Source organism: Acanthaster planci, unplaced genomic scaffold (genome assembly GCF_054643075.1).
Source record: "Acanthaster planci isolate LZ-2023a unplaced genomic scaffold, COTS_SCS Contig80, whole genome shotgun sequence".
Classification (NCBI taxonomy): domain Eukaryota; kingdom Metazoa; phylum Echinodermata; class Asteroidea; order Valvatida; family Acanthasteridae; genus Acanthaster; species Acanthaster planci.
Window position 1 is genome coordinate 21,796 of NW_028257702.1, and position 26,732 is coordinate 48,527.

The 26,732-nt window shown below is 40.2% G+C and overlaps 1 long non-coding RNA gene across 1 annotated transcript in view; it reads right to left on the bottom strand.

Annotated features, from left to right (window-relative positions):
- Window positions 1–26,353, bottom strand: part of LOC110989743 (uncharacterized) — a 43,648-nt gene extending 17,295 nt beyond the window's left edge. Inside the window, exons 1-2 of the long non-coding RNA XR_015424011.1 lie at window positions 26,260–26,353; window positions 1,979–2,052 (exon numbers count right to left, since the gene is read on the bottom strand). This is a non-coding gene — a long non-coding RNA (uncharacterized LOC110989743). The remainder of the gene's footprint in view (window positions 1–1,978; window positions 2,053–26,259) is intronic.
- Window positions 26,354–26,732: the final 379 nt, after the last annotated feature.

Consider the following 26,732-nt stretch of genomic DNA (forward strand, 5'->3'; position numbering starts at 1 on the left):
CTTACCCTGATATTACATATGTATAGTTGTGGGGTATTTCCTTTGTTCTCGTGTACAAAACTCCCACACAACATGGAAAAGTTTCAAATCATTGCCATTTCAACCAAATTCCGTTTTCTGGGTTGAAATTTCAACCGTATGTCCCTTATATAAAACACTTGTATGTACAAGCACACATAGTACCGTCAACATGCACAGCACCATCAACACACCATCAACTCCTCAAAAACATGTTTTAACACGTTGACTGTTAGGTATCATTTCAATGGGATGTTCCCATTTGCGAATCAGTATATAATTATATATAATTAATAGGTACCTTCAGGTGTCTGTTTGAACATGAGCATTTTACAAATGTCCACCCTCAACACTCTCAGCAGCGTATTGTCGCATTCTTTGGTGATGCCAGTGTACATGTATTTGATTCACAATACAATAGCCTTTCATTTCCTAAGACTGCACTCGTAGAGGCAGAATCTGGTACACCTGTGACTGCAAGTATCCACGAGTCACCATAATTTGCACACTTAGTACTTTGACCAAAATTTGTTCTTGCTAAACTACACTTTTATGGCTTGATTCTCACTAGTTGAAAGTTTGACTAAAATACTACATGAAATAATATTATGAAGAACATTGGATGTCAACAAAGTAACAGGAACGTCCTCTGCAAATGAGTCAGATGGGCTGTAGTAAAACTTACGTTACCATAATTCGGGAAAGTACGTTGCAAACGTCATTTTATGGAGGTATTGGTTATGTCCTACTTCTCAAAAATCTGCCAGTTAATCTCTCTTGAATGAGGAAATATTTTTGCATTAATTATTTTAGTTTGGCGATGCAGTTTGAGGAAAAAACTCTTATTTACCATAGCTTGACTTCCCATCACTTTCTCTTTTTCACTCTCCTAGTTTTTAAATTTAATTATAAGTCACAGTGAGGCATGAATTTTCATTCTCTCAAATAAATCATAATTAGCATTAATATGAGTATTTAATCAGGATATTATCACAAAACTTCTCTTTGTATTTGTATTTCTGGAAAAAGTCACAAAATACAGTGCCACCAAGTCCGTGCCCGTCATTGGCAACGGGAATCTCAAAATATAAGGTGACAGTGCTTTTTCAGGGTCCGTTATTTTTTGGAACGCCCTCAATAGTTGGCAAAAGTTGAGCAAAGTCATCATTCGTGCCTGAATCGGACGTCCAACAGCAATCATGAGCGAAAAGCTATCATTTGATCCATTTTCTAGACAATTTCAACCTGATCTTTTTTGTATTTAGTCTGAAATGTAAAACTTCATGGCTCTGCTGACTTTTTCCTAATTCTCACTGGAAAAGCTTTTAATTTGCACGTTGCTGCAAAAACAGAAATGCCAAAGTGAGGATTGATGAACAGTAAATTAACGTCAGCCCATAATTTCGTTTCAAGAGTTTCATGACAAGAGTTGGATGCACGAATATTTGTAAGTGCAAATTGGAGTACTCCATGATATACTCGTAGGCTGCATTCAATGTGTTAAATTAAAAGAAGCAGTATTCAACTGAATTATTTAGCAAAAGGACATTTTGGCTAAACCACAAAAGGTTAGACCCTTTAAAATTGCCATTTTTTTCACCAAAATTGCCTCTGCTGAACAGCTCTGAAATTGGCAACCACAATGCCTCAGGCATTATGGACCGTACCATAATTGCATCATGCTGAACAGGCGATGATACCAGGTATTATCCAGTAAACCAACAGAGGGCGGTCACTACATGTACGTTATGAACCTGGCAGGGGACTGAACTAGAGCCGTTGGCAATGCATTAGATTGGGAATTCACTCGTTTTTTTCCTGCAAAAGTCTTTCATGGGTTTTGCTCATCCCCATGATCATTTATTCATAGCTTTAAAGTTGAAAATTTAAAATGTTTACATAGCTTTTTTTCTTTAACTTTTCTGTCATACTTGTATTTGCTCTATGTGCACACCCATACCTGAATGGTGCAGTCCAAGCTCCATAAGAAGGCAAAATGACAGTCAATGGTCACGCTGGTTAGAGATAATTTTTCTGTGGAGAAAAAAATCCATTTTTTTTAAATTGAAATGTAACCTCAAACTACTGGAAATTCTCATTTATCCCAAACATATTACAGTTTTCTGTCTCTTTAGTTTATTTACAAGGTAGGAGATGTTGACGGAGTGTTGACATTTACATGTTCTTTATGTCCTTATCTATCCCTCTGGGAGGTTAAGTCATGTCAGAAAGAATCATGGATAGCAAAATCAAGGAAAATACACTCAGAGACAACATTCCAGTTTTTCACAGTTGTAGACAAGTTCTCAAGTTGTAGAGTGCACGTACATACAGGAAACCGAGCTGCGTGCACACACTACACATGTGCCATTTCCAGTGGACTGTTGCATGCCTGCTACATGGAGGCTGTGCCTGGTACCAATATCAAAAATGCAAAATACAGGACAAGGGCTTGAGACTAACCAGCAACCGCCCTGTTGGTTATTACTAAAATGTTCATATTTTTGTTCTGCTTTACATCTGGGTTTATGAACTGAGTTTATAAAACAACCTGTTATGTTGTAAGATTAACCACTTCCTGCCAGGGATTCCGGATCCGGACACATATGCTTTATATGCGTGGCCGGGGTCTCCGAATTCTGACCAAGGGAACAGGGCCTTGTAACAAAAGACCGTACTTGGAACAAAAGACCAGGCTGCTGGGAATTACCGACATTTTTTCACTCTCAAAAGTGGAGATAATCCAGCCTCGTTTTGAGACAGTATACCACGGTTTGGGGCATTTAGAGCAAGCGGATTACCACTGGGAACAAAAGCGCTCCACCACCACAGCGATGAGCCACCCAGCACTGCTGCATGCTAATCTCGCCCCTATTGAAAAGAGGTCAGCAGTGCACTGAGCCAGGTTCGTGAACAAAAGAAAGTTATATAACACCGCACAATCTGGGCTCTTTTTACAAGGATGCAGGACTGGCTGAAATACTCAGGTGTCAATCGATTTTGTCTGTCAGGCCAGTAGTACGGATAGGACAGTTCTGGACCACCTCCCCTTTCACCCCCTTTCACCTAGCCGTGCTGGCGTTTCCCACTTAAGTCACCTTGACCTTTTGACCCCGGCACACTTTTCTGTAAACAACTCATGACGTGTGCCGGCCTGCACAGATCGCAAAACAACCTAGAACTTTTGACCCTGTGACTCTCAAACAAAAAAGGGACTTCCCCTCACTTTCCGGTCGCTACATGTCTAAATTTGCCTGTTATAAAAAATTAGAAAAATTTTAGAAACCTATATATAAATAGACACATGAACAACCCACAACGCAGGTCTCTACTATCGACCTTTAATCGATTTAAGAAGGCATTTTAAGCAGATTTTGTCAAGCAGTATAACATTCCACTACCAGCACCCAAGCGTAAATTTCACACTAAACCTGAGCTCGTTGAAGCCATACGAACGGACCAAAAGCAGTTCAGGTACCTCCCGCGTCGGTCATATCGCCAGCTGTTGAAAACGGTTCAAAAACACAATATTCCTTTTCCACACAAAGACAGATATATTAAACAAGACTTTATTGAAGCGATTAAAGCTTACACTCAGCCTGAGAAAATTGCGGAAGTCAACATTAGAAACGTGAGGCGCTTTCAGGGTAACTACCGCAATTGGGAATTGATACCCCGTTCCTTTGAATACGACCTCATGCACTTTTTTGATTTTTACAAGACTCTCATCGAGAAGAAAGCGTTGGAGGAGTTAAAGGAACTGGGTTTTTACAAACTGCAAACAGCCCTGAAAGTGTAGTTTAGATTGAAAAACCCAAAAAAACTGACTTTGGCATATTCACCTTTCAGAGCGAAAATAAATTAGTTGCAAATACAGCCGACATGAAAAAGGCACTCGCTGAACAGAGGCAAAAACAGATAGAGGACATGGAGGATCATACACAACGAGGATCGGGATGGATCTTTAATAAAGTTGATGCTTTTTACATCAACGTGGTGGGTGCGACTTACATTCCACTACCTGCGCAATTGGGGCACAAACAAGCAATCATAAGCGTCCAAAACAACGACCAGCAGTGTATAACATGGGCACTGAGAGCGGCTTTAAAGTTATATTCTGGCAACATTAAAAGTCAGTTGGAAACAAATCCAAATTACAAAATACATGACGAACGAACCTCGACTTACACAGATGCAGATGGTCTAAATTTTACAAACATAAGCTTTCCAACACCCATATCTCAGATCCCACGTATCAAATCGCAAAACAACTTAGCAATCAATGTGTTTGGTTACAACCAAAAAGATGGTCTTTACATTCTTTACAAAAGTAAGCGCTTAGGTGAACTGATCAATTTACTTTTACCCAAGGTGAAAAGAGTCACTATTGTTGGATTAAAAACTTTTCTCGGTTGACGGGTGATATCAATAAACACGACGGTCAAAAACACTGGTGCTTTAACTGCATGTCGCACTTTCAAACAGAAGAAAAGTTAAGCGGGCACAAAGACTGTAAAGTCGAATTACCCGCCGAAGGTAAAAACATTTTACAATTTGAAAATTACAAGAACAAACAAGACGCATCTTTTGTCATTTACGCTGATTTTGAGTCGGTTTTAGAAAAATTACCACCAATAGATACAAACACGGCCAAAACACAAATCCACAAAACCTGCGGCTACTCATACGCGGTAGTGAGATGCGACGGGATTTGCACTTCACGCGAGATTTACAGAGGTAAAGACGCGGCAATTAAATTTGTGCAGTCGCTTTCCAGAGAATTCAAACAAATTAATGAAATGTTTAAAAACAAAGAGCCGTTGCTTTGGTCACCTGAGATACAAAAAATCTACGAAAATTGTAATCACTGTTGGATCTGTGAAAAGCTTATCGGCAAGACTAAAGAATCTCAGTGTCAGTGCCCATTTCCAAATGAACCGAAGACAAAGGACGAAAAAGCTGAAAACAGTTCTGCAAACGAAGCTGGGTTTAGAGACTTGCTACGTATGACGTGTACAAAGCCCATCAACAAATTTAGAAAGGTCAGAGATCACTGTCACGTGACGGCGAAGTACCGAGGCCCCCGCGCATGCCAGTTGTAATCTCAAATCAAACACCCATTCCGGTTATTTTACATAATCTCGAGAAATATGACGCGCACTTAATCATGCAGGATGCCCACTAGTTTAACGGGGAAGAAATAAAATTAATCGTTAAAAATACTGAGAACTACATCTCCTTTTCCTTTGGCCAACTCAGGTTCTTAGACTCCTTTCATTTCATGGCGGCTTCGCTAGATCGGTTGGTTAAAAATTGATCACCCGATGATTTTTAACTTACTTTGCGAAAGGTTTCTAGAAAATACAAATTTATTGTTGGAAAAGGGAATTTACCCTTACGAGTACATAGACTCCTTTGACTGATTTGAGGAAACAAACCTACCACCTAGAGATGCGTTTTATAGCGCTTTGAGACAGTCCACAGTGACTGAGCAAGAATACGCTTGTGCAGAAACAGTATGGCATGCCTTTGGCTTTAAAAACCTAGGTGACTACCATGACCTACATGTATACGTGGACACGCACGTGTGATTGCTAGCGGGTGTTTTTGAGAACTTCTGCAAAGTCTGTAAACAGAACTACGGCCCTGACCCAGCTAACTATTACACGTCACCGGGCCTGTTATGGGACGCTCTTTTGAAGCACACAGGTTTTAAACTGGAACTACTGACAGACATAGACAAGCACCTGTTCTTTGAAAGGGCAAAAAGAGATGGTATCTCCAATGTGGGTGCAAAGCGATATGCAAAGGCAAACAATACGAGTTTACCCAACTACGACCCAAATCAACCGGAGTCACATATCATGTACCTAGGCGCCAACAATTTGTAAGGCTGGGCCATGAGTCAATCGTTACCAGTGGGTAAGTTTCAGTGGCTAAAAAACTTAGACAAATTTACTCCCAATCTCATTTCTAAACTTCCGCCAAATGACACGCGTGGTTACATGTTTAAAGTGACTTTAGACTATCCGCAAGACTTGCACAACAAACACAACAACTTCCTGCTGGCACCCAAAAAATATGTCAATTCCCAATGAATAGTTCTAAAGCTCCCAACAAAAATTAATTGACAACGGCGAGCAAGTAACCTTGGTAGACAAACTCGTGGTCACTTTAGGCACCAAACATAAATACGTAGTTCATTATCGCACATTGCAAAAGTACCTGGAACTCAGCCTTCAGTTAAAAGAGGTGCCAGTTTCTAATAACTGATTTGCCTGCACCGGTCTTTTTGTGTAGATGATCTACCGCGCTTTCTCCTCGCCAGTAGCCTTGCCGGCTGTAAAATAGTTTTTTAAAAGTTTCTTCCATTTTGAAATAAATTTACGCAAATCGATACGCTAAGAAACCGACTGAGGCCGTCCCACCTAAAATCCACCCAAAAAACTCACGAATTTTTTGATCCTCGGAAAGCGCGTAGAAATCAGACAATTTAGGTTCTGGTGGTAACGGCATTATATTTTTACAGGTCAATTCGCTGTAAGCCTGTAACGCTTCGTCCACGTTTACAAATGTTTACTGACTCGCGCGTTCTTGTTGCATTCTTTCGTTCAGAAAGTCTAGCATGTGTACGCGGTTTTGCTCCCAGGATTCCTTCTGTTGCGCCAATTGCTCTAACGCAAGGTCATGACGCTTTCGTTCTTCGTCGACTTTACTTTTAGCTAGACTACCAAATAAAAAATTTGACCCTGTGAACGCTAACGCATTCACTATAGCTCCTCCAACCATCATTAAAGCACTAGCCATTTTTAAAATAAGTAAATTAAATAAATAGCGAAATTAAAAATCAATTGTCAGAAATTCAAGCTGACCTAAGCAACATCGAGCAGATGCTGGGTGACACGTGTGCCGATATCAATCACGTTGGCGATATGGTTTTAGAAATCCAGAGTGAAACGTTTAGATACCCAAATAAATTAATGGAATACGAAGACCTATTTTTTGCAGCGGGTTTAACGTTAATTGCGTTTTCTTTCCTCTTTAACATTTTCCAGCAAAATAAAATCGTATAATATAAAAGTAATATGTCCCATCAATATACTAAAAAGTTGAACCCGAGTCGCAGGCTCAAAGTACCTCGCGCGATCAAAGCGAAAGACGCAAAGTAACCATTACCCATAACCCGAGTACGATAGCCGCGGGTCACACGTTAAACATGAAATTCACCGCATTAGACAAGGACGACGTGATAGTGCCCGGTACCGCCAAACTGGCTTTTAAACTTGATCTAGACGGTGCATCTGACGATAACCGTACCCTTTATAACAACGTGGCGAGAAACCTGGTTTCAGAAATCAACGTAAGCTTACAAGGCAATAAAATCGTAAGTTACCGAAATGTGGACGAGTTTCATAATTTTAAGGACAACTGGCTACCTCTGTCGCAAACTAAAAATATGGCGTACTTTGGTTTGGAAAAGGAAAACGTCGCAAAATTATGTTTAGGTGCGGGCGATAAAAACGAAGTCGCAAACAACAGTAAAGATAAAGCGATTGCCGACGCTTTCAAAAACAGATACGCGATTCCACTGGACACGCGGATGTTGAAAGATCACGGGCCTTTTCATCCGCCGGGGTTTAAAGAGCCTTTTACGTATCAATTGACTTTTAACGGCGACGATAAAGTGGTTAACTCGTCAGACACCGCGGCCGAGTACTCAATTTAAGACCTTACCCTAGAATACGAAGTCGTCACAAACTGAGACCTGGCACAGAGTTTGAGCCAAAAGCACAAGGGGCTCGTCTATTACCTATTTGACCGGATACACTCGTGGAAAAAACAAGCGGTCAATAAGTCAGACACATTATGGAACATCAGCATCGATCAAACGATCAAGAGCTTGAAAGCCGTTTTGATTTTGTTTAGAGACCCGGCTATCAAAATCCCCAAAGATTTTACAATCTGCACATCACGAAAACGGTCATCACGGTTGAGGGTAAGCCAAATCAATTGTACTCGCAGGGATTGTTTGAGTATCAACATTGGAACGAAATTAGTAAGTACTCAGAAACCGAATTGGAAAGAGCGGTGGCAAAAGATCTAAACTTAATCGGGGTTGATATGGCTGACTATTTGAAAGATAAGTATGGGCTCTGGCTCAATTTTAGAAGTTCCGATGATAATTTGGCTCACTGGTCGGGTAGACCTCTAGGCCGCGATGGAGATATATCGATTCAAATGGAACGACAAGCAGAGACGATGTACGTATTTTTGGTGATGGACTCGCAGTTGACGGTGGAAGATGGGAATTTCAAGAGTCTAGTGTATTAATTAAATGAACCAGATGTTTAAATCACTGCATTGCGCTTTGATTATCGGTAAAAAAAATTGGATATTGAATTTATTAGAGACTGAATATAGGTTTATATATGAAGCGATAGTAATTATATGCCCCACGCTATTTAAAAATAAAACGTATTTGGAACGATTGAGGATTCACGCGGACAACGATGTTTATTTAGGTGACTTGGATTGAGAAAGACTTGAATTAAACGAAGCAATTGACTTATATCAGAAAATTTTAGATGGAATAAATACGCTTTTTATTATCGAAGATTGTGCAACGGATCAATTTATCAAGTATCGCAAAAAATCTAAGGCGAGTAACACGTGCTCGCTGTCTAAAATGGCGTTTAGTGGACGGCATTACAATCATTCGTGTTAGTTACTGACGCAAAAGTATAATTGGGTTTTAAAAGATTTTTGCGAAAATACAGCGTGGACCGCTTTATTCCATTGTAAAGATCGTAATTCGTTTGATGTCTCGACGAGAACGATATAATCCCAGACGAGAAACGAGAGGAAATTAAAAGACACCTGCCTGACGTAAAGTTTAGTAAACTGGCGTAATAATACTGAATCGCCGGTGAATTATTTCATTCAGTAAAAATGATAAAATGCGTCAATGAATGTAATACTAATTTAAATGGAAAATAAAATTTGTAATCGATGCCACAAACTGAAAGCACTGGAATTTTTTAAAGTTACAGATAGCGGCAACATTTGTTTGGGATGTATCAGCTGTAACGCTGCAGCAAACATTTCTAATAATTGGCGTAAATGTATTCACGGTAAGCAGAAATATTGATGCGTTGAATGTAATGGCTCGGGGATTTGTATTCATGGTAAGCATAAATATCGATGTGTTGAATGTTAATGGCTCGGGGATATGTATTCATGGTATTCATGGGTGACTTGGATTGAGAAAGACTTGAATTAAACGAAGCAATTGACTTATATCAGAAAATTTTAGATGGAATAAATACGCTTTTTATTATCGAAGATTGTGCAACGGATCAATTTATCAAGTATCGCAAAAAATCTAAGGCGAGTAACACGTGCTCGCTGTCTAAAATGGCGTTTAGTGGACGGCATTACAATCATTCGTGTTAGTTACTGACGCAAAAGTATAATTGGGTTTTAAAAGATTTTTGCGAAAATACAGCGTGGACCGCTTTATTCCATTGTAAAGATCGTAATTCGTTTGATGTCTCGACGAGAACGATATAATCCCAGACGAGAAACGAGAGGAAATTAAAAGACACCTGCCTGACGTAAAGTTTAGTAAACTGGCGTAATAATACTGAATCGCCGGTGAATTATTTCATTCAGTAAAAATGATAAAATGCGTCAATGAATGTAATACTAATTTAAATGGAAAATAAAATTTGTAATCGATGCCACAAACTGAAAGCACTGGAATTTTTTAAAGTTACAGATAGCGGCAACATTTGTTTGGGATGTATCAGCTGTAACGCTGCAGCAAACATTTCTAATAATTGGCGTAAATGTATTCACGGTAAGCAGAAATATTGATGCGTCGAATGTAATGGCTCGGGGATTTGTATTCATGGTAAGCATAAATATCGATGTGTTGAATGTTAATGGCTCGGGGATATGTATTCATGGTATTCATGGGTGACTTGGATTGAGAAAGACTTGAATTAAACGAAGCAATTGACTTATATCAGAAAATTTTAGATGGAATAAATATGCTTTTTATTATCGAAGATTGTGCAACGGATCAATTTATCAAGTATCGCAAAAAATCTAAGGCGAGTAACACGTGCTCGCTGTCTAAAATGGCGTTTAGTGGACGGCATTACAATCATTCGTGTTAGTTACTGACGCAAAAGTATAATTGGGTTTTAAAAGATTTTTGCGAAAATACCGCTTTATTCCATTGTAAAGATCGTAATTCGTTTGATGTCTCGACGAGAACGATATAATCCCAGACGAGAAACGAGAGGAAATTAAAAGACACCTGCCTGACGTAAAGTTTAGTAAACTGGCGTAATAATACTGAATCGCTGGTGAATTATTTCATTCAGTAAAAATGATAAAATGCGTCAATGAATGTAATACTAATTTAAATGGAAAATAAAATTTGTAATCGATGCCACAAACTGAAAGCACTGGAATTTTTTTAAGTTACAGATAGCGGCAACATTTGTTTGGGATGTATCAGCTGTAACGCTGCAGCAAACATTTCTAATAATTGGCGTAAATGTATTCACGGTAAGCAGAAATATTGATGCGTCGAATGTAATGGCTCGGGGATTTGTATTCATGGTAAGCATAAATATCGATGTGTTGAATGTTAATGGCTCGGGGATATGTATTCATGGTAAGCAGAAATATCGATGCGTTGAATGTGACGGTTCTGAAAAAAACTGAGATTAGCGTGTAAGATTTGCAGCAACGCGATTAAAATCACCATCGATCGTTGGTTGTATACTTCTAAACAGCAAGATAAGAAATGTAATTCATTTAACCCCGAAAAATTCATTGATCGGGAATTTTTAGAGGAATTAGTTGATGGTCATGAATTTTGTTATTACAACGACAGCAACGTAAAATTACAATATATCGAGCCAAGAGACGATCAAGCAACTATTGAGAGGTTACACACGAATTTCGGGCACATAAAATGGAATTGCTTATTGGCTTGTCGGAAGTGTAATTTAATGCGCAAGTGTAATATGGTTTCCGAGTCAACTGACTTGTAACCTTTGTTATAGCTAGGCTAACGCAGTCTGGCTATAACAATTTTTATTTTACTTATAATTAAGATGATAGCTTTACTTCAATACGTTCGACTTCTTACTCAAATAACCATAGCGATCAATTTAACGTACTACACAATTGAGTACCTATGCCTAAAGCACACCTTTAACAATTTTAAAAACAGTATATATAAGTGGACGATATTAAATCAATACTTGCCGATTCAAAAACAGAATTACCCAAAGACCAAGGTCAAAGACCGCCTTTGCTCGATAGCTGCACATCAGGCGAATCTAAAAAATATTTAGGTAAAGAATATTCCGTAAAGGACATAGAGTCGCTTAGCCCTACAGATCAAGAAAAGCTTTTTAATTTATACGAAGCATGCTTTGGTAAAGAAATTGTGAAAACCCTTGGTAACGCGATTTGCAACTTGTACGCGCATCTTTTGGGAATTACAACTCCCGTTGATATTTTAGGTTTCAACGTTAATTTAACGTCTGAAGAAGCACTGACAAAAGACTTAAATGACGATCCGATTTTAAGTCAAACCATGGGTCATCTACTTAGTGAAATTTGTTATAAATACGTTGTGTACCTATTGCCATTGGCAGCTACGCTAATTACAACAAAGCATCTGAAGTTTAAAAAGAGTTCTCTCATACTAAAAGAGGATGTCAACAGAAGCGAACGAAATGAGCCCAATGCCGGCCAACAGCCCGGTAAAATCTCAAATCCAAACAGTGACTAAAGTTAAAAATCCAAAACAATTAACACAAGGTAAGAAATTAGTAGATCATAATAAGAAGATGAAGCAGCAACTCGCAAAGATGAAATTAGGTGAAGCTAGTGAAACACCGAGCTCAAAAAATAAAATCTATAAAACAACTATAGAGAACAGAAATTTAATCCTGGGTGGTTAAGCGATTGGAGCGCTCGCCGTATATTTAATTTGGAAAAATAAGTCGACGCCTATGAAAGTTGAACCACCACCTTTACAGAAGACACCAAGACCCGAGATTTTAGATATGGAATAAATTTAAAAACACCTTATATTAAAAATGAGTAAGGCTAAATCAATCGAAATAAAGGGAATTGCCAACACACTTTACTACGGCACTGTAGTCTCAGGGATCTCCATGGGTTACGCTTTGCTATCGAGTAAGCTATTTAAAATTAAACCCCCCGATTTAAATAAATAAACTATTGAAGACGCGTTAAAATTGACCGCGCTGTCTAGCGGTGCATTAGCTACCCAGGGTTGGTTAGTGTCACAGGGTATATTGCCATGGGTTACGCTATGCTATCGGGTAAGCTATTGTATTTTATCGCTATGGGATAAAATGCATTATTCACAACGCACGTCGTTTAGTCGTTGAAACAGTCCTGGTCATCTGGCTTATACCATGGTGAACAAGGCACTGCTGTCTCACCCATCACTGTCTTGCACTAGCTGGCTTAATGGGATCAGCAAAGTGGCTGCATGGCCTTACATCAATCAACAGAGGCCTCAGAGGGTTCAGAGAATGTGGTACTTCTTCCGGGCTCAGACACCTAAACTGTCTCGGGGGGAATAATTGGTGAAGCCAGAAGGCCACAAGGAAATAAAGGTTGAACCACAGCAAGTTTGGCACTAAAAATGGGCCACTTCGGCTTAGATTTTCAAGGCGGCAACACACAAATTAAACCCACCACCTCCCCATCTCCACCATAATTTTGGACTATGAATTTAACTTTTACTGGTTTAATGGCGGGAACTACCTGGGAGCGACACGCAGTTTCCGAAGTAAACAAATAAACAATTTAGGCGAATTATCTTGCAGTGATTATAACGTAAAGTTAGTTGTTGGTAATGTTTCATTTCGTTTTTCTCAAACACTATGCCAAGCACCCTCTTGTTCTGGTGGGGCTTATTCCAACCGCCTGTTCAAGCGGTGGAAAAAACGGCGTGCCTTATGTAAGTTTTTCTTAAGTTGTAAAGGATAAATAGAATCACATGACTATTCATTATAGGACAAGCACCTACTTGTTCCGGTGGGGTTTGTCTGCATGGCAAGTGTGCCAAGGAATTCCAACCTGCTATGCCAAGTGTGGCAAGTCTTTCTGCTAACAACCTTGCCTTTTTCTGCCAAGTGTGGCAAGCCTTTGGCGAGTTTGTTCCTGTTTTTCTGCCAAGTGTGGCAAGTATCTCTTTGGCAAGTGTGCCTGAGTTTCTGCCAAGTGTGGCAAGTATGGCAAGTGTGCCAAGAAATCTTACAGAATTTCTGCCAAGTGTGGCAATAGAAAGTGGTGTTGAAATCAGCAAAAACAAATAAACTTGCCGCTCGAAATCTTTGCCAAAAACCAAAACGTGGTGTCAATGTGTGGTTTGTGCACATAGAGTTGGAGAATAATTAAAATTAAACCCCCCCATTTAAATAAATAAACTGACAAGACAAGTCAACTTAATGGAGCTTAGACGATTGATGCGCGAAACTAAAGTGAACGATTTTTACTCAGCTGTTAAAAAAGAAACTGGTTACGAAATAGAAATTAAAGACCCAAATATTTTTAATTTAGATAGTAAAGATCGCCTGTACGTAAAGTTCGAAGGCAAAAAAGTTCTTTTAACCCAAAAAATAATAGTTAAGTATTTCTTAGTCTAAATACTATTAGACAAACAACAAACGTGGGTTATATAAGACGTGTCTTAGGCTTACAAGACAACGTTTCTGTCAAAACAAAACAGCAGGCGCAAGAAGTGGCTCGTAAACTCACGGAACTTCCTCCCGAGAGCATAGAATTAGTAGAAATGCCCCAAGAAGAAGATCTAGCGAGCGACATTGTAGAAGACCTCACACATGACGTAGATGTTCAAACCGAAGGGTTAAATTACAGAGAACTCATCGCTTTAGATAAATCGTTACAAACAGTAAAAGGAGAATTAATTTTAAATCAAGGTAAATTAGATCAGTTAGACGCAGATATTCAACAAGTCAAAGCCGAGTTAGAAGAAGTGACATCTGAAGGAGAAGGTACAGAACTTCAACGGCAATTAGACGACTTACGAGTCGAAAGACGGGGTAGATTAGAAGTCATCGGTAGAAATACTGATCAATTGAGGAGCCAAATTAATCGCATCAAGGAAACCATTGAAAAGATCATGAATTCGGATTTGACATTACGTGATAAGATTCAAACGATATTTTCGAGAGCAAGGCGTAACGATCGTAATTTTTTTAACGGCTTTCAGTTTAGCGGTAAGTACCACTGTAAGTAACATCGTAGCCAGCGTTAGAGCTTCAGGAACGTCTAGCATCACGCCAGAGCCGACACCCGAACCTGAACCAAAGGGTGTAACCGATTGGATCAAAAGGCAATTGCGAAATTTAGCAAACGTATTGAAGAAACTCGGGTTGAAAGCTTTAGGCGCTTTGCCTGGAATCATAGGTAGCGTTTCGAGCTGGCTGTTCAATGTGGCGAGTAAGGCGGTCGGATGGATAGCGGATCACCTGTGGACCTTGTTTGTAGGTGTGGGTGTTTTGATTTTGACCTACGTGCAAAAGATGTAAACGGATTTAAAACAGGCAAAAAAATTAAACCTCACCTCAAATTTGAGGTGAGGTTTTTTTACGCCTTAAATCAAACCCTTTAAGTTAATACTTTATACAACATAAAACCGATTACACCCACGGATGGCTCCAACGGTTAAAGACATTTTTTCTTCGTTGTGTGCATCTAAAGGCGTTCTGAAACGGGACTTAAAATTGGCTTTAAAATTCGCTTTAAATTTGGATTTGGTAAAATTATTGGTTCTTTTTTACTCACTTCGGTCGCTTCCTCTTCAACCTCTGGTCCCAAATTTAAACTTGGTACGTAACCAGTCCTCATATCCTCAGTCGCGATTTGTAAATTATTGTTATAACCGTCAAAAGTGCCAATGCCTAAGTCCATGTCCGAAGGCACCAAATATAACCCCGGGGTAACAACAAATTTTAAAGTCGTTTTTACGCAGAAGTGCCAATGCCTAAGTCCATGTCCGAAGGCACCAAATATAACCCCGGGGCAACAACAAATTTTAAAGGCGTTTTTGCGTCTTGCAACGAATCTTGAAATTGGTCAATCGACTGTTTGAGATCGGGGTCCGAATTAATTAAAGATTCCAAGATCGTAATAAATTGCCGTTGCGCGTCTAATCCGGTGCAATTGGCTAAAACGTTAGTCTTTGTCTATGCTTGTGCACCGAGTAACGCGTAGACATAAGCCCTAATGGACTCGTTTACCTTGGTGATTCCCACGGGTGTAAGTTTGCTCTTTTTAGGAAGAAATCCCACCAGGCCAAAGTGACCAGGTCCGACTGTGAAATCCAATTGACCGTGTAAGTACTCGCGTGACCCGAGCCTTTAGGTGGTTTAGCCCAGCCAAAGCCCATGTAAGTAGACCCCACGTATTTACCGTTGGTCACGTGCAAGTCGTGTGCGTCGTAGTTTTTACCTGGGACAGGTACGTAACTGTTGTCGTAATAATAGGCAATTCTTAATCCGTTCGACAATGTATCACGATTTTGTTTATACGATTTATTGGGATCGACTCCGTATAAAAGACACGTGTTGGTAAACTTCCGATGGTCATAATTATTGTGTAACGCGTCAAATATGTCGTCGCTAGGAATGGGCATCATGCAGTCGTAAAATATTTTTCGTACAGTGTAATATACGTGAAAATTGAATAAAGCTGCTTCATCCCTGGTGACTTTCGGTAATTTATACACGTTAAATTTGGAAACTCGGCTGAAAACCAGTTGTCTTTGTTGACTACGATCGATAAATGACTAAAGTTAGCTCCCATTTAATTTATATGTCTATTTTTATTTTAAAGGAGGTGCCGTCGGTTGGGTCGCTTGATAAGCGGGTGGTAGATCTTGATATCGGACCAACTTTGTAAAACTTACTCGCCAAGTTTTTTCATACGATCTCTCTTTAAAACAGCTGCCAGTTCGTTGGCTAGCATGTCCGCTCTTTCATTGACTTGACATTCGATTTCCTCTTCGTCGACTTGGTTTCTTGTAATTTTGTAGACGTACTCGATCTGATCTTTTCTTTCATTTCGTTAAACTTTTTCAACTCGGATAAAATCAGTAAAAATTCCTCCTGCGATATGTCACCATCTTCAATCGCGTGAGATACGTATTCTTCGATCGTGTTTAATTTAGCGTCTGCCAACATTCGAATTTGGTCGTGCTTTTTAGTTTTATGGGCCAGCTGGCGACTGGCGTGTTTTAATATCGCGTAAGCACCAAACGTACCGATAGCGATGCCTTCCATCACAAGTCCAACGGGTCCGGTAACGACGCCCAAAATGGCAGGCATTCTGACGGCTGCCGAGGTCATGCCCAGTGCTTCTACGCTGTACTCTACGTAACCAAGTGCGGTGAGTACCCGTTTGATCTTTTTGTAGGTAGTTTCCCGCGCGTTACGTTCTCTTTGAATCTGGGATTTAATTTCTTCGATCTTTCGAAGGCGGTAAATTTTAGTCTCTGCTTGTTCGGCCAAGTTTGAAGTCAAATCGGAGTGTTTACTTAAATCCGGGTATACGTTAGTCGTCATCTTTTTATTATATACACGTTTTAAAAATGTCTAACTCGATTAAAATTTTGCAGGTAATATTCAAGAGCTTACCTCAATCGTTTTTAACAGAAAAAGTCAATACACTGATATTTCTGTGTATTACCACTGGTGTTGAGGTGCAAGGCTCGGTAGCAATCACGTATAGCAAGTCTAAAGACTAAAGACTGCCCGTTGTAAAAGTTGTCAAATGAATTTAATTGTTTGCAATGAATAAACGCAAGTTTCAAGGGGTTTAAATCGTACTTGCCTTCATAAATAACGTTGGGTAAAAGTTTTATTTTGGGTAAGTTCAATAGCTTAGACGCTTCTTTATTTAGTCGCAACTTGAGATTGGGGTACGTAATAACCAAAGTCACCCTTTTAGATTCTGAGTGAACCTTAAAAGAAATGCCTGGAATCGAGTTTAACAAGAAGTGAAACCAGTCCATGTTATAATAACCGGGAGATACCACGATGCTTCCTCTTTGACCCTCGGGTAATGGTTGAGATGAGCTTTGAGAATGAAGTCTATCGTATATAGGTTCTGTTAGTTGTCAAAAAAAGTCTTTTAGTTAATTCTCTTCTGGGTCTCGTGGGTTGTACGGGGGAGTTTGTTGTAAGTCGAGTTGGGGGATTCCCTTCATAAATTTCATCCAAGGCTCGTCTTTGCCCCTTGAGCAGTGAAGCTGATTTGACTTTTTTATCTTCGATATCATAAGCTAAACGAGCTCGCGTTTGTAATGGTTGTCTTTGGTTTAACTGCTCTTCTAAAGTCGCAATTTCTTGGTTTAGCTGCTCAATTTCCTCAGCAATGATGCTGATTTCTTCTGCTAAAGTGCCTTTTTTACTTGCTTGGATTAATCTGGTTTTAGCTATTTTTACTAATTCTGAATTGGGAGATACTTCCATTCTTTCCTCTGGAGGTATTCCAGGCGGTCGTTCGCCACGGACCCCTGCAGTTCTAGCGTCCAAGTTTGTATCCCACTCAATTTCAGTCGCGTTTGTTATGTTAAAATATCCAGCTTCAAACTGAATATTCTTTACTCGGACAACTTTGTCGCCTTTGGTGTTTTTAATGACATCTTTCAATTTAACATCTGCTCGCTCTCAGTTAAGTAAATCGTGTGAGTCTCCATTTTATTATATACGTTTTGAAAAATCTTGTTTGGTCAATCTGTACGTTTTGAAAAATCTTGTTTAGCAATCTATACGTTTTTGGAAACCTTGTTTGGCGAGGTTTAATTTGTTTAATTAAGGCGTTTTCCCAGTGCTTATCTGAAACTTGAAATAGATCTTTTACAGCTTCTGTAGGTTCTTTTGTCACGTCTTGATAACATACCGCTATTAAAGCCTTCAACGGTTTACCTCTAGAGATTTTGCCGTTTAGAACTTGGTTTAACTTATATTCTATTTCACCCGCTTCACCATTCTCCAATTGAACGTTGAACTCTTTTAAAGTTTTTCTCAATTTTGGTGGTGGAGGTTTTTTCCAAATGTTATGCTTGTAATATCTATCTCCCATGTCTACAGGGGTGTATGAGGAAACCCACCCAAAAATTAGACCGCAATGTTTACACGCATATCTGTCGTCTATTTCTACAACGTAATGATCACACGTGTTTTCGGGTCTTGGAGGGGAAGTGGGCCATTTGGGAAACGAGCCGGTTAAATGATAAATCTCTACGTCCGTCATTTTTTATTAATAGTCCATTTATTTAAGGCAAAAAAATTAACCTCAGTTATTCCGAGGAATAACTGAGGTTCAATTGATTTTTTCTAAGTTAATCATAAGTTAAATATTCAAATTTAATCGACTTTTAATTTCACGGGAGATTCAGATACAGATTCAGGTTCAAATCCATATCCACTAAATGCTCGCAACACCGACTTATTTGAAATTAGCCCGTCGTTTCTAATTTTTAATATTGCCGCTGTCACTCTATATTGAACGCTGGCGCCGCACGACAGTGAACCATGGGTACCATAGTATACGTCTTTTGGACAAATGAATGATTGTGAATCGTATCTCTTATTGATAAATTTATCGATATTTGACGAGTCAATGGGTCTTTTTCGGTGATCAAATAGAGAGGCATAGGGATCTATTTTAACGTACATTTGGTTTTTAGCCGTATAAGGTGGTTTAACTACACATTCGATCTTGTTCAATTCATCGATATCGCAACTGGTTTTGTAGGCATTTACAGTGTTAGACGGGAGATTAAACTCTTGAGATTCGATGAATTTACAACGGCCAAATTTATGTGATCGAGTATGTTTGTCGTAGGTTGTTGTATTTGATAGCAAATTTGACGGCCTTTGATGTTTTCGGGGGTTTTATCTCGAGTGCCATATTTGTAAAGCGGGTTTATAATGTAACAGGGTTCTATCATCATCATCAACAGGCATTTATTTTGGCCGGTGTGATGGTAAAAATTGGGCGAGCTGCATCGACTCACGTGGGTGCCTTCTTTAATCACAGGTTTTGAAATAATTAATTTACTCGGGTTAAAGGGACCGTAGGTGACATTGGGGTCGCAGTTGTCGGCAGTGAGACACTCGTGGTCATCTGAAACGATATATACGTGAGTTGACATGGTTCTGATTTTCCCGGCTTTAGCCAAAGATTTTTCTCATTTTATTCGGCCGCGTCTATAAACTCAGGTGGGATTTCTACTTTAATTAAATGTTCAACGTCAACGTCGTATTCAATAATTAGTCCAATTTTGTATAAATCTGTGTCAAGTTTAGTCGCCAAATCGGGCAGTGGCTCATTTTCTCGCGCATGCCTCAGCTTTTTATGCTCACCGTTTACGAGCACCACGTGATCCATTCCTTCCAACTCGACACAATTTACACAGCAGGTGCAATATGTACAACCAAAACATTCGATACAATTGCCGCACTCTTAACAGTCCTCGCAACTGTCCAAGGCATTTGAATTTTGGCAGTCGTATGAATTAAAACAAGCCACGCAATTTACACATCTACCGCAATCGTCGCAAGTGAAGTAGTCATTTCATCTTGTGCAGTCGTTACATTCGTGACAATTGTGGCATTCTTTACAATTGGTACATTTGCATAAACGGTTGGAATTTAAAAAAACGAAAGCAATCGCACGAATCTATCAAGTCAATTGAATTTCTTGTGTCTTTGCAAAAATAACAATTCACGTTCATGGTATGGTCTATTATATCCTTTAGATTTATTTTTCTCTTTTTTTATAATGGGCAAGTCGAGACTTGTAGCGACCGCAAAAACGAGGGGAAGTCCCTTTTTTGTTTGAGAGTCACGCGGTCAAAAGGTCTAGGTTGCTGTGCGATCTGTGCAGGTCTTGAGTTGTTTACAGAAAAGTGCGCCGGGTCAAAAGGTCAAGGTGACTGAAGTGGGAAACCTTGGCGCAGGTGGGTGAAAGGGGGTGAAAGGGGAGGTGGTCCAGAACTGTCCTATCCCTACTACTAGGCCAGACTGGACACCAGACAGTCCTTCACTTGTTTGCAAGTGTCCAGTAAATAAAGATAGGAATTTTTAAAGAAAAAATGATAAATATCCCGGTCCAGCATCATCAACATTGATAACTGTCCCGGCAGGAAGTGGTTAACCTCGTCAGCATAGCAGGTTTCATAACAGTCGTAATGATCTCTTTGAAGTGTTTAATTTGTTCATAAATTTTTTATTGATTAAAGATATATAAATATAGATCAGGAACACAGTTGGAGTATGCACAGGCAGTGATAGCACACAGTAAGTAGGAATCATGCACAAATTGTGCTGCTGATCGGCCTTTCATTTCTCACCTGTAACCAAAAACATAATAAACAAGACTGAATTTGTAATTAGCAGTGATGACTCGAATTTTAGAGCAGAGAACAGATACTACTAGCTAGACTGTGTCGACTTTTCAAAATTCTCCAAGTGAGTCGCCTATTTCATAAGTTTTTGGGGTAAACGAGATGTTCTCTCTTTGAACTTGCTTAAAGGGTCTATGTAATGTGTTTTTTATTATTTAAATTGATAAAGTGTTTCTACCTGAACAAATTTTTGCTCATTTTACCTTTGGTTGCACCGCCTTGATATCAATAAAAAACATGTTTGAGGGGTGACCAACACGCCCTGCTTATCTCCTCATTAACATAAGAATGTGTGACGTAAACTCCGGAGATCGGCATACTTTCCCGGTTATACATGGCAGCGTCACACGCACTTCTTGTAAAGTTTCTTGAGAATTTCGCAGCACGTCTTAACGAAAATAACGTTTTTTTTTCAGAATGCCACCGACCTGTATTGTTGCTGGTTGCAGCAACACTACCAAAGACGGTTTTAGTCTGCATCGTTTTCCATCTGACCCGCAATTTCGACGGCGAAAGTGAAGCTGACCCGAGCCGAGTGGTCAGGACCAACCGAGCACTTTGTGATCTGCTCCGCACACTTCGAGCCTTCTTGTTTTGATCGAAACGCCAACGATCAACAACATCAGTTTGGGTTTAAGTTCAAGGCAATGCTACGTCCCGATGCTGTACCCACAATATTTCTAACAAGCCATGTCCACTTAATGTCGAGTACGAAGCACGGTACGTACATGTACACACGCACGCACTAGTCACACGCAGCATCCAGCTGCCATGTTAGCCTGGTACCCACAACGCAACCTGGGTACCAGACCATCTTGACTGAACTCTTGATCTCCGGAGTCAACGTCATGAACAGCGCCACCGCGCACTCTATTAAATAAGAAATTTAAATTCCTAATTTTTTAAATTCTAATTTTACATACTGTAGACCACTCACGACTAAATAAAAGCATTTATTTGTACAAAGAGGTTTTAAAGACACCCCCAAAACTCATTTAATAGATTAAAAAATTTAATTCTGGCATAGACCCTTTAATGCATACTTTTAAAACTCCCAGCCTCCGGTAGGACTTCTTCAATATGCCTCACGTCAAGCAGCTGGAAACTTCCATGTATAGTATTTTTTGAGTCCTCTGTAATTCTTAGTGCCTTCCGATATTTTTGTGAACATTTTCTGGTGAAGAATTGACACCAGATTTGATTTTTCATCTTAAGGCCCGAGAGATCATGATGGTTAATCATCACTGACTCTCAAACACAACAGTCTTGTTTATTAAAAAAAATACTTACCTGGCCCTCAAAACTGTATTGGACAACACAACAAATATGAGTACTTGTAAACCCCTAGCGACAGGAATTTGCAAGAGCCTTGCTGCATAATGCTGGGAGTCCTTTAACTTTTATAACTTTTGTCATTTTTGTCAGTCCACCGGTTGACACCTTCTACAAAGGCTTGCAATGTAAATGCTGAAAAATGGCCAAGATTTGTACAAATCCTAAATTTCAGCTTTCGTACACTAAGCTTGCATGAAGGTACTGGTACACAGGCCTACTGTCACCAACGCACGCCACAGCCTCACCCAAGATGCTGTGCATACGCATGGCTGAGAATCACATTGTGCATGCTTTATGTGGTATACGCAGCTCGGAATCTCATACACCAGATAATTGTGTACACGTACTGTATGAACTATACTGTGCTAGAGTACAGCTGAAGACAGTCCACAGCAATGACAAGAATAAACGTGAATGCCGAGTTATTTATGATGTGTCAAATTTCTTAACCCACCTGCTGCGCAGATTTGGCTCGGACAACTGACCATTTGCCGAGAATTTAACACAAAATCAGTGCTCTGGCATATGTGATTGCGGAGCTTTTGGTAACTGGGTACCTTCTTCAGGGCAAGCAGATTCAGTTCTGAATGAATGCAGAAAAATCCACATTCATTCCCCTGGATGCAGCATTCCAAGTTCAAAAATGACGCGCTGCTCCAGTTCCTTACGTTGTACATTGGATTACGCTTTCCACAGAATGCAGACGCTTACGTCACCAAGAGTATGTGGCTGTGCGCAAAAGTGCTGCGCAACAGTGAGACCAGGTGTTTGTTGGCGAACACTGCATAAGTGTTCCGCGAAGCAGTCACCAAGGTGACGCTTGGTCTCTCAGATTTACAGTTTACCACAGCATGTATGATCCCCGCATATTCTGTAGCTATCGCGGGGGCCGACGACCGACGGGCCTTGAACTATGTAGGCGCAGGTGTTACATCTGGGGTGGTGACAAGGGGAACTGCTGCTTCTGCGGGGAATCTGCGAAATTGTAATGCACAGTTGTGCCAAGCTTCCGCGCATAGATCTGGACGCGCACATCGAGGAAGGTAACATAGTGTTGCGATACATCAGATGTATAACGCAATGCTGGGTGAAAAGCATCTGCAAACGTTAAGAAATTTTCAACGTCATTACACGTACCGGTGATAGCACCAACAATATCATTGATGTATTGCAGGAACATTAACGCCTGCAAGCAACGAAACTGGGTCAGCATCTGCTCCTCGATGTGGCCAACAAACAGACAGGCATAACTTGGTCCCATCCGTGTGCCCATAGCCACACCACTGGTCTGAATGTAGTGTTCACCGTTGAACATGAAGTTGTTCAATGTGAGCACCAACTCAGCCAGACGGAGCAGATTGCTGATGGGAGGATCCCGAGTCTGGCGGAGATCTAGTGTTTGAGCGCAGGCAAACCACCTGCATGGGGAATGGATGTGTAAAGCGATTTCACATCCATGGTGAAAAGAAGGTTGGATGAACCTGGCAACTCAAATTCATCGAACAGAAATGGAGCATCATTACTATCCTTGACATAGGTGGGGAGCGTTTTGACAATGGGTGTTAGAATAGCGTCAACGAAGTTGGATATCAATTCAATGGGACAACTACAAGCAGACACAATAGGGTAGCCTGGATTTCCGGATTTGTGAATTTTTAGTAGCAATTAGAAGACTTGCCATTCCATATTTCTCTGATCATTTGCTAAAGTGATTTGGAACAACTCAACCACTGAGACAGCTCGACCGTTGAGACAACTTAACCATCTATGCCTCATATGGATGGACAACTCGACCCTTGGAGCAGATTGTCAATTGAAATAAGTTGGCTTGTAATGAGTGTGCACTTACTTTATGGTCAACACCAAGTTACAAAAAAAGAGAAACGACTGGTGGATAGATTTACCGTCTCCCGCGTTCCACACTATCAAACTACCAACTGATCACCATGGGCAGTGCGCTGCATCACCGTATATTAGTGTTCTCTCAAGGGCATTTTAGTACAGAGGGCCATGACGTAAACATTTTAAGTTGTGACGCTAAAATCTGGCTGTGACACTAAAAATCTGGCCGAGATACTAAAAGTCTGGCCTGAAAGATAGACCTAACTGTTTTTGCAACAAATTTCTCCAGCAACTTGAGTGTGGCTAGAAATTACAACCCTCAGCCACATACAAGTACAAAAAGAAAAAATATCCACAAAGTGCACCAAAAACCAGGATCCAAAGTCGCAGTTGAGCCCATGATGTAGTATAGTCAAGGAGTCCACCTGGGAATAGTTAGTGGGCTACTGCAGGCCTAGGCCCAGCATGTCCTTTAAAAGTATGCCTACACGTAGGTCCTACATGTACATTACAAGGCCTACTACTAGTTGTGGGTAGCAGGGAAACATTGAAGTATTAAAGTTAGGCCGACTAGACCAAGGCCTCCCTCATTATGCTCATGTCTCTATAGGCCTACATATGGAAGCGTATAAAGGCCACTTGCAACAATTTTTGGGGGCCTCACCACAGCAAGATAGTAACTCTAAAAAACCATTACACCGCAGAATAGGTATCTGGCCTTGGCGAGTTAAATCGTTCAATGTGTATCTTGCTGTGGCAACTTCTCAGATCTTGCCGCAGCGTGAAATTGATATCCCGGCGCAGTGAATATTTCAACAGTTTCATAAACCTATTCAGCACACTGTTTTGAAATGTACATGTATCCTTAGGGTGAAATGCATTGAGATTTGGTTTTAGATTGCTAATTGGATGTTACATTTCAGTAAAGCTTGTTTCCCAACACAAAAGAAAACAAAATCTTATTTTGTGGGGTGAATTCCACATTTAGATGAGGGGTAACCTGTTTTTAATTCCTTCCTACATTTTCCAAGTGCCAAACGGAAGCAAACAGACCTGAAAGTCACATTTGAACTTTCATCAGTCGAAATGTATTAATTTATAACTTAAAATGAATATCAAAAACAGTACCTTTACAAATGCAACACATGAAATACCTCACAGCTTTGGACGCTCAAAGCATTTTAGGTTACTTAGAGCCCTAATCTCTAAATACAGTGTACAAGTATCACGTGCACTGTGCCAGAAGTATCAACCATGTTCAGATGTTAATATAGACTCCATCCAATAAGTTGTCAACAAAAAAATTGCCCTTCCCAACACCCTGCGCTGTGTGGGTGGTTTGTGACAAGTGAACTCAAATTTTAATGTTAGAATGATATCAACATCGAGGCTTGGTCCAAAATGGCAACACACATCGGCTAAAAATATACATGGGCGTTGCCAGAATTTTTCAGTGGGGGGAAACCGTCTCATTAAACAATGACATTTAACTGTAGGATGAAAGTCGATTTTCTTTCAGTTCTATCTAAAGCATATAAGTTGGCCTATGTTAAATTTTACTTCAAATTTTCATTTCTTTGGCTTTTTTTTCCTTTCAGGGTCCCCCCTCGCGGTGCTTATGCGAATACTAAATAGGATTTGTACAAGCATAAATGAAAAGGTATCGTAATCCTTTCGACAGTAGTCTATCCCACACCTTGGTGGAATAAAGCTTTGCTTAAAGCAATCTGAAACACAATTTCGCTGCATTCTACCTTGATTATACATCTGGGTATGACGACATGCTAAATAAGGCTAATCTAGGCTAGGCTAATCATGTAGTGTGATGTACTTGAAGAGGCAGGATTTCAATTTAATGCCGCGGCAAGATCGTATAGGCCTAACTCGCCGCTGCGAGATACACATTCACCTACATGTAGGCCTACATGGCCTAGGCCTAACTCGCCTGTTCACCACAATGAGATAATAACTTGCAACGGCAAGATAGTAACTGACCACGGGGAGATAGTAGGCCCTAACATGCCTAACTTGAAAAAATGATTTTTGCAAGTGGCCCTTACACGCTTCTGTACCTAGGCCTAGGGGCTTACATCATAAATAGAAAACAGAATGTTTTCAACCAGTCAGATTTTCATAGGGTTTTTCCACTGAGTGTAACTGGATCATGAGGATAGTCTGCTGGGGAGGAGCATCTTTCAAAAAAAATAATCTAGCCTAGGTCCTAACATTAGGGGCCTAGGCCCTATGGCCAAGACGTTTGGCCTAACGTTACTAAAGTAAAGTGGGCCCAGCATGCTTCTGTTCTGACTACCTAGGCGTACTACTTTAAGTAGGCCTATAAAGTATAAGTACAGGGCCTAGCCTAACTACAATCCCTTCAAGGGGCAACACCATCACTGGAGACAAATGACTCACGAGTGACCACACCATTCACACCCCTACAACAAGAAACGCTACTGTTTTTCATGATCAATTCCACTTCTTTTTTGTCATTGGAGACAAACGAGAGGTATTTCATCCTGAATATAACAAATTGACCTCTGCGTACAGGAGATACGTACCAGTGCCAATACCAGCGATTACCGGCAACATTTTCAGTTCACAAAAATCTGTCTGTCGAACCAGCTTGCATGCACGACTATTGGCGGGCTATTTATTTACACCGTAGCCTAGGATTTTTCGCTCTGGTGGTGCTTATTCCCACTTGAAAAGAGACTAGTGCTGCCAGGGCGATCGGCGCGAGCGCGCGAAAACACGAAACAACCTGTACATAAATACAGAGCACGACTGCTCTTTGGCAATTACATATTTCAGAGCAATGATTATATATTATATTCTTGTCAATATTCTGACCACAGTGCTACGCAGCCCTTTCATATTTCGACAAATAATGTGACCCGATACATCGTAATGGCAGGAATAAGTCGCTGATGACTCGGACTGAGGCCGTTTTATGTCATGGCCGAGGACAAAGGGGGTGTGGGTAAAATGTTGAAAAGAAAACAAAAAACGATGTGGCGGTTTCTGTATATTT